The 8,359-nt window shown below is 41.3% G+C and overlaps 1 pseudogene; it reads left to right on the top strand.

Moving 5' to 3' along the window:
• The first annotated feature begins 412 nt into the window (after positions 1 to 412).
• On the top strand, positions 413 to 2,601 carry LOC107036756 (annotated as a pseudogene).
• The last annotated feature ends 5,758 nt before the right edge of the window (positions 2,602 to 8,359 follow it).

The following is an 8,359-nucleotide window of genomic DNA, read 5'->3' as shown; positions in this document are numbered from 1 at the left end:
TAAGTTTCAACTTGAGAATTCAAAGTCTTAACTTGAGACTATTAAAAATCTCAACTCGACAATTTCCAAAGTCTCAATTTAAGACTTTCAAAACTTTAAATTTGAGATCATACGTCTCAAAATAAAGCTTGTTATTTTGTATATTAATTTTTCTCATTGGCTTTTCACAATTCCCACAACTAAATAATTCTTCAGTGGCTATCAACGGCTAGAAACAGATTTTTATCCCCTGAAAAATAAAATTCCCAAAAAAAATGTTGCGATTGGTTTCCACGGCACGATGAAAATGCATTCGCACCTCTGAATGGTGGACTCTTTTTTGTTGACTAAAGAAACAGTTGCTCACGTTTCTTATTCGTGTCAAGTTTTTTGCATCGTATTGACATGAAGGTTAGAGATTCAACATCCAGCGATGCGTAAATTGAAAAAAGCCGTGTCCCACGCCTGGAAAGGCACAACCACTCATGAACGAGACGAGTCAAGCATTAAAGATACAACTACATTCGTCAACTATCGGAATCATGTGTCTCAACGAGCGGATAAGGTGGTAACAAACGAAAATACACCTTTTGTTGCTAGAGAAGAAGTGAAACCGAGCTCTTTGAAGTATCACCGAAATGACCCTGGACCGTCGGTCATCATGCCGGAGTCATCGTTCCTCGGGGATAAGTCATTGGTGAAAAAACGAGTGAAAAAGCCGTCGAAATGTGAAGTGAGAAAATGCAGGGGTATTAAAGCAGTGAATATAGAGGCCGACAGGCACCGCGAACTGATCATGAAAGTTAAAGAGCTTAAGAAAAATGTTGACGAGTATGAGACCATAAAGATAACTCAAGCCACGGAGCATGTGCAGCCGTCATCTCCGAAAAAAGTTGCAAGCACTCAGACGATTGTGGATGATACCTGGAGTGCCTTAATTACCCTTGAACACTGCGCGGATCAAATGACGAAGCTCAAAAAATTTTTCATGACCGAGCATTCGAGGAATTTATCGGATAATCTAAATCATCGGTGTTGTGAAATTGTGACTCCCCATGTGCACACTTTTGTCGACGGTCTATCAGCTGTTATTCAATATTCCATTGAGAAAACATCAGTGACACCTCCGGATGATCAATTACCATCGACATCACGTGAACCGGAAAATTGTGACATCATTCACACCGAGAGGAAAAATCGTGATCTACGGATATCTCCTCAGACGATAACGAATGCCATGAAGAAACCTGAAGTGCAATTTCCATCTGAGACATTCATCAGTGAAAATACTCCGCGAATTAAAATCATGAAGAAATGACAAGAATAGCCGTCACACCTGAACTCATGAAATAAAACAAAAAACAAATACAATGTAATCGTTGACATCTGTACACATTTGGGAGATTAAATTTACTGAAGAAAGCGAGTTGAAATTTCTAACAGCGTTAAATTATGGTGAAATCATCCATAAATTTCCAAAATTCAGGAATTCACTTGGGTGGGCTCGCGTTGTCATTCCCTCTGGCATTATCGATTGAATTTATCAAGCTGTATCTCCGCTAGTCAAATTGGTAAATCATTGGTTTTCTCAATATGTTAGTTAATTCAACTGCGTGAGGTTCACCGGGGAGTCGAGTGATTCCACTCTGCCGACATTCGGAAAGCATCGTCTCCACAGGTTGTGTAAGAAAATTAAACAGGCCTTGAACTGCAGAGGAAAGAGGAGGAATTATGGGGTCTGTATTCCTGCGCAATGTTAAATAAGAGGTTAGGAAAGGGAGAAGAATTGTTTTGTGCAAATTTTCAAGTGCAGGATGTAGATATGGATAAAATTATCATTGTCGTGAGATGTTCGCCGCCGAGTTACGATAAGCACATGCCTATGGGTTCTAAGACAATTTTAACATTGAGGGAGCCTGCTGTCCTCAGAACCTCGTATTCCACGTCGGATTACACTGACGGCTCGTCGGACGATGAGGCTTCGACTGACGAGGCGCCTGCTCAAGATTGGAAAGGCAAGCTGATCATTTTTTAATGGAAATAATGCATCAGTCGAAAATTAAATTGCCATTTAGACGGGTTTTTTGTAGGTTTGTTGAATCTTCGGAATCTGCTGTCGAGATAGTTCTCAGACCTCATATAAAAGTAAGGACTATGATAATCTATTGGCTTTACTTAAAAAAAAAACGAGCTTTATTTTGAGACTTATGATTGAGTCTTAATTTGAGATTGTCAAATGTCTTAAATTGAGACTTCTAAAGGCCTCAAGTCTAAGCTTCACTGATTTTAAGAGACTATTAAATCTCAAAGTAGAACCTGACAAGTCTCGCATTAAGACATGCGAAAGCCTCAACTTGAGTCTTAATTTGAGGCTTTTAGAACCAATTTCAAAAAAAAAATTCAAAAATTTCAAGTTCCAAACATTTTAATTCAACGCATTCAAAAATCTCAGCTTGAGTCTATGAAAGTCTCTTATCTCATCATATTTTAAAACACTCGAAGTCTCAAAATAAGCCATCATTTTTTTGAGCGATTCGAGTTGAATCCTTGATAATCAATTATGCTGATGGCAGTGGCAATGGCCAGATGGCGACAGTATTGGAAGTCAATTAGAGAGCGATGCTCCAAATTATCCTGTCTGAGGAAGAGGAAAACATCTCCAGATGATCATTCGGATGCCATCCACGCAGCCACCACACCTCACGAAATTGAGATACAGCCGGTAAAAGTAGTACAAGAGGCTCGACAGGTCAAGCCTTTGGTCACCTCGACTCAATCATCAGCTGTACCAAGGGAATCCCCAGCGCCGACAACTTCCAATATGGCTAGCCTGTCCAACGAATCACTGACCACCATTCACAGGCGGAAATTTCCCCACCGACGAAAACCCAATAGGCAATCGAAATGTTTGTCAAAGTGTTCGGAAACAGCTAGACTGAATATTGAAAATTCACCTCAGAATAAATGCCAGCGAAAGAGGCGAGTGTTCTGTTCTTTGGCCGAAGACTTTGTTCAAGGATTCTTATGATTGTCAAATTTCTTTAGAGTGAAAATCGAATTCTGTCAGCATGGAGCTCAATGTAAAAAACCAAAATCAACAAATCGAGACAATTATTATCACTCGGAATTGTTCGCCAGAACGAGGAAGAGCTTTCAGGGCTTTCGGGATGAGACGCGAGGCCATTTTAGGAGGGCTAGGGACAGGTATGACAGCCTTTCATTGGCTGCTAGGCAATCCCTCCGGCGTCCTAGAAGACAAACTGGCGGCAATATGAATATCTGCGCAGCGGAGAAGCTGTGTTGCCAGTGTGGACAAGTGGCTGAGAGTCCGCCGAGGCAATTGGCTAAGACCACGGAGAACATTCATCAGATCTGCGAGTGTGACGGGAATCCAACGAAGACGAAAGATGCTCTGGTTTCGTACTGCTCGTGTTCTGTCGAACTTTGTGGGAATGAAGGCTCATGAAAGAAACCGAAAAATCCAATTTAATATGTGAAACCCACAGCGGTTACGATAAATCGAGAGAATTATTGTCATTCGGAATTTTCCGCCAGAACGAGGAAGAGCTTTCATTGGCGGCTGGACAAGTCGCTGAGAGTTCGCAGAGGCAATTGGCTAAGACCACGGAGAACATTAATCAGATCTGCGAGTGTGACGAGAATCCAATGAAGACGAAAGATGCTCTGGTTTAATATTCCGACGAATTTTGTGGAAATGATTCATGAAAAGCCCCGAAGAAATTTCATTTAATATGTAAAGCCCACGAAATACGACTTATCGAAATAAAATACACTTTCAAATAATTGAATTCCTCTGAATGCCCCCTCAATAAACCTCTTGAGCTAAACATAATGTAATTTTATCTCTCGGACATTTTTACTGCCGCGTCCAGCGGCGTCTGATGGTGTGTACCAGCCTATTTGCTGGGCATTAGCGTGGGATTGGCTGTAAAGCACCGCGGCCAAAGGAGACATGATAACGGTTTTAAATATGTTTTAAATATGCTTTAAGATGTGCATACGGCCACTGATGACTTGACGCGTTCGTGAAAGAGATGCTGTAAAAATGAAGAACACTGATTGTCAGCGACGGCTCTATAAAAGAATTAGATAAATACAAGGTGTTTTCGTTGATTGATATCTGGAGTTGATGATTGTCGAGCTTGAGATACTGAAAAATCATTCGGCGAAATATTTAGTCAATTACGTCTGAGGTGTTTGTCCAATATTCTTCGGTGAATATGTTCTTTCCAACTATTTTCGAAAAAGTCCTCATTATCATTGCGCACGTACTTCTCCTCAACACAAAGAAAGATAAAACTGAAATTAAACAGAATCGCCATAAACTCTGTCGGTGTCTGCACACTCAGAGCCCCGTAATTTTCCGCTCGTTAACCACATTTGAATCACCTATTTTATGTTTTTTTTTTTCACCCTCATTTTCTTTATCTCAACGACGCGCACATACTGATGGCATCGACGGGATCGCAGGAGAACTGGCGGATTGATTTTGCCCCAGTGTTGGTGAATATAAATATTGCGCAGGAGAGCCTGGAGAGACTGAACGGCCAGGGGGTATAAATCACCGGGGAAAGCCTCGTTAATATAATCGTACGAGCTCATGGAAATGTTGATAACTGCAGATACTGCATTTGTGTGGGTAACTGCCACGGGCGTGACCGCATCGGGTCATACCATACGTCACGTGATGTATTTATATGTTTCTGGTGATATTTTTGGTCGAAGCTATGTTGACTAAACAAGCGGGAAATTGTTTTTGTTAAAGCGTAGTTAATATATTTTTGATAATCAATTGGAAAGTTGCTTCCGAGGGAATTTCTGTGATGATGTATTTTTAAGTGAAATCAATGATTCATTGAATTTAATATTGACCCAATTTTGGCGGCCAATATTTACCCAACGTTGGCCCGGCGTTGGCCGCCAACATTGCGCCAACATTCGACCGACACTGCCCCAACGTTGGCAGCCAACATTGTCCCGACGTTAATTTTTTTTCTTTCCGTGAAGATTGGTTTCAAAACGCCAAAATTAGTTATACTGCCACAAAAAATTGGAAATTGTGGATTTGTCGAATCCAACGCTTCCACTTGAAAGCAAAATAGCCAATCATCCCGAAAAATATGTTGGAACCATTTTCCCCGGCATTTTTAACATAAAATTGAATAATCACAGGCCAATTGGAAGAAAAGTCATGAAACAATTTCATCCCATAAACTGCATTCAGCATTTACGAATCCAGCATTTCACTGAAGTACGTCTGTGGTAGTTTCCTCACGCATAATCACCTGTCTCGTCCATCATAAATACCCATACTATATTCATGCAGAGCCCGTGGATCCCCAGTGGAATACGCCGTGCCCACGCAAAACCCGTCCGACGTCCCAACGTTTCAACACACGCCCACACATTGGAGTCGGCTCGCTTTCAAAATGTCGTAAGTCAAATTGCCCAGAGTGCACCGTTTCATCATTCCCAACCCTTCTTTTCAATTTTTTTTTCTCTCTCCAATTCATTTTATATATACCCACTTGAATACCTGTGGGAGACATGGATATGAAACAACTACATGGGTTCGAGCGTGTACTTGAAACTTGTAAGATCATCGTGTACTCTTATTTATCGTGTGTATCATTCGTGTTGTCACGTTGCTAAAATTATGTGCTGTTAAAAAAATAGGAGGGAATCATGAAATTTACAATTTCAACGGAAATTCTATGGAATTACAAACTTCTGGGGAACTAGAGGACGAGAATTTTTTGAGTTAATTTATTTTTGAATTATGCAATTTTTTTCGCAATTTTTTCTGGGGGAAATCCTCTTCAGAGTTTATAGAATAGATCAAGATTATTTTTTAGGAGCAATAGCAGCCGTAGTTTCTGAATTTTTTTCGGGGAAACGATTTTTGAAAAAACGAAATTCAACAACTTTTTTTTTTGAGGAACGAGGAGACGAGAATTTCTTGAATTACTTGATTAAATAATTCAACTGAAATTTACAGTTTCCGTTGAATTTTTCCATTGCACCAGCGCCCATGCTCTTTTCAGACCGGATTGTGTATTTTCAATTATGACAATTATGATAATTGCAAAAAATCAAATTAGAAGCTTCTTGATTGGCACGACGTTTGAAGGGAGTTGTTGCCCGATGGACCACAACCTCAAGCCCTTTCCAATTAGCTTCAGATCCCGATTGAAAATCAAAGCACCGCCCATACATCCTATTCAACGCAGCGCCACCAGCACTAACCACTCCGAGAAAAACATTTCCAGAAAAAAGTCTCTCCATATACATGTCGCCCGATAAAAAGTTCTCAGACCGTAAATAACGGATTTCAATTAAATGTGCATGCCCGTCCACACGATGAGGATGAGAGAAAAAAAATGCGGAGAGATTGAGACCGCTGGCCCGAACCATTTCCTAAATATCAACTATGAGAGCCATTTTCAGATGATTTTTTTAGGCCCACCCATCTGGGGTAAGGAACCGCGCCTCTCTTGGCAACAGCTGTATCACGGGTCTATACATGTCGATTCCTACATTAGAGTTCCCCTCCCCCTTCCACGCTCCCTCTCGCCCTCTTTCTCTATCTATCCGGATCTGATGGAGGCATACACATACCTGGGCCGAGGGCGAGGAGTATCAAAGCGCACAACCGTGTGTGCCTATCTGTCTACACATCGGTGCCTAGTCAAGCTAATTATATTTCTTTTGTTGTCGAGGGGCCAGGGAACAGCATGTGGGGAGCTTTCTGCCGTGAAACGTCCCTCCCCTCCCTTATTCGAGAGAGGGCCCGTCTTATTATTGCCCGGCCAATCCCCCAGCACGATCATCAATATGAGAACCGATGGATTTTCCGTGGGCATTTGGAAACCGGAGGAAAAATTTTCTCAAGAACTCGAGGGTTTTTGTCTTAACATCTGTCGGTTCGCCAGACGGCCATCACACAATCCTGAGCGCACGTTTTTTATGCGCATATCCGTTGCGATATTTTTCTTCTTTTTTTCAACTGACACGATGGGGAACGGCATTGTCATATGTATCTTGGGGCGTTCGGTCTTGAATTCCCGTGTGTAAATCTCATGATCCGTCGGTGATAGATATCATTTTATACGTGATCGGCAATCGGATGGGGTTATTAACTCATCGGTGGCTGACGAGACGGAAAATCGTGTGATTGTGGATGGGATGAGTCTTTCAGCGCAAACGATCGTGCTGGCCGTGCGCAATTAGACGGCTTGTTCGAAGTATTCATTAGAGATTTCGTGAGAACATCATCGTTGAAGGCTGTGGGTTTGGAGGAGGCGCGCGAACAAAAAACTAGTGGCGAGTATTGATTCATTGGAAAGAATAGTAGATTATTTTGAGGTTTCAAAGGGCTTGAGTAAGGTTTTAAAAAGGCTTAATTTGGTTCAAGGAGATTTTATACTCGAATGAGGAATGGGAACTTCAATTCAGTAACGAAGCGGTAAACCGGGTTAAGTCGATTTTGACTATTGGCCAGTTTTTGACGAATATCTGGGAATCTAAAAAAGATAGAAAAATTTTTGTCACGACCTTATTTGTAAAGTCAACTGAGGGTTATAAAAAAGGTCTTAAGGTAAATTTTGCTATATCTCTTAGATTCCGAGATATTTGTCAAAAAGTGGCCAAAAGTCAAAATCGACTTAACCCGGTTTACCGCTTCGCTACTGAATTCGAGTCCGGGTTGTACCAAGCGCTCTCCAGGGTGATGTAAGGGTCAGACACCACGTGTGAGAATATAAGGGTCAAAAAGTAGAGGGTAAAAAATGAGGGTCGGAATATTAGAGTCAAAAACTGAGGGCCTGAATGTAAAGGTGAAGAAATGAGGGGCAGAATGTTATATAGTATAAAATATATCAAATATATTTTATACTCAATTCAGGTATATTTTTTTCTGTGTATCGTTACACAGAGTATCACTTGATAAATTTAGACTTCAAATTAAAACTTTTGAAATCTTAAAATGAAATATCATTTTTTTGCTGTATATTGTTTTCCTTCATTCCTCGGTTCACAAAATCATCAAAATTTCTTCATGCAACATGATCTCCAACTTAATCCATGACAAAGTCCCTCGGACTTGCGCTTCGACATTTTTCGGGGTAGACATTGGGTATTAATTCCCAGGAGATTTAATGGTTAAAAGAAAGAGAAAACACAAAAAGAATGAAACGAATCGAGTTAAAGGTGCACGCTTGGTCACGCGAAATTCGCACGAGCAAAAGCCACCAGCTCCCGGGAGCCCTGACAAGGGGTTCTGAACGACGAGATAAGCAACTGAGAGAATCGAAACCGTGAAGAGGGGCGAGGGGGCGGCGGGGGGGGGCGGGGGAGGGGG

The sequence above is a fragment of the Diachasma alloeum genome, unplaced genomic scaffold (assembly GCF_001412515.2).
Source record: "Diachasma alloeum isolate Michigan unplaced genomic scaffold, Dall2.0 Dall_scaffold_00211, whole genome shotgun sequence".
In the NCBI taxonomy this organism is placed as follows: domain Eukaryota; kingdom Metazoa; phylum Arthropoda; class Insecta; order Hymenoptera; family Braconidae; genus Diachasma; species Diachasma alloeum.
This window is presented reverse-complemented; position numbering and strand designations above follow the sequence as displayed.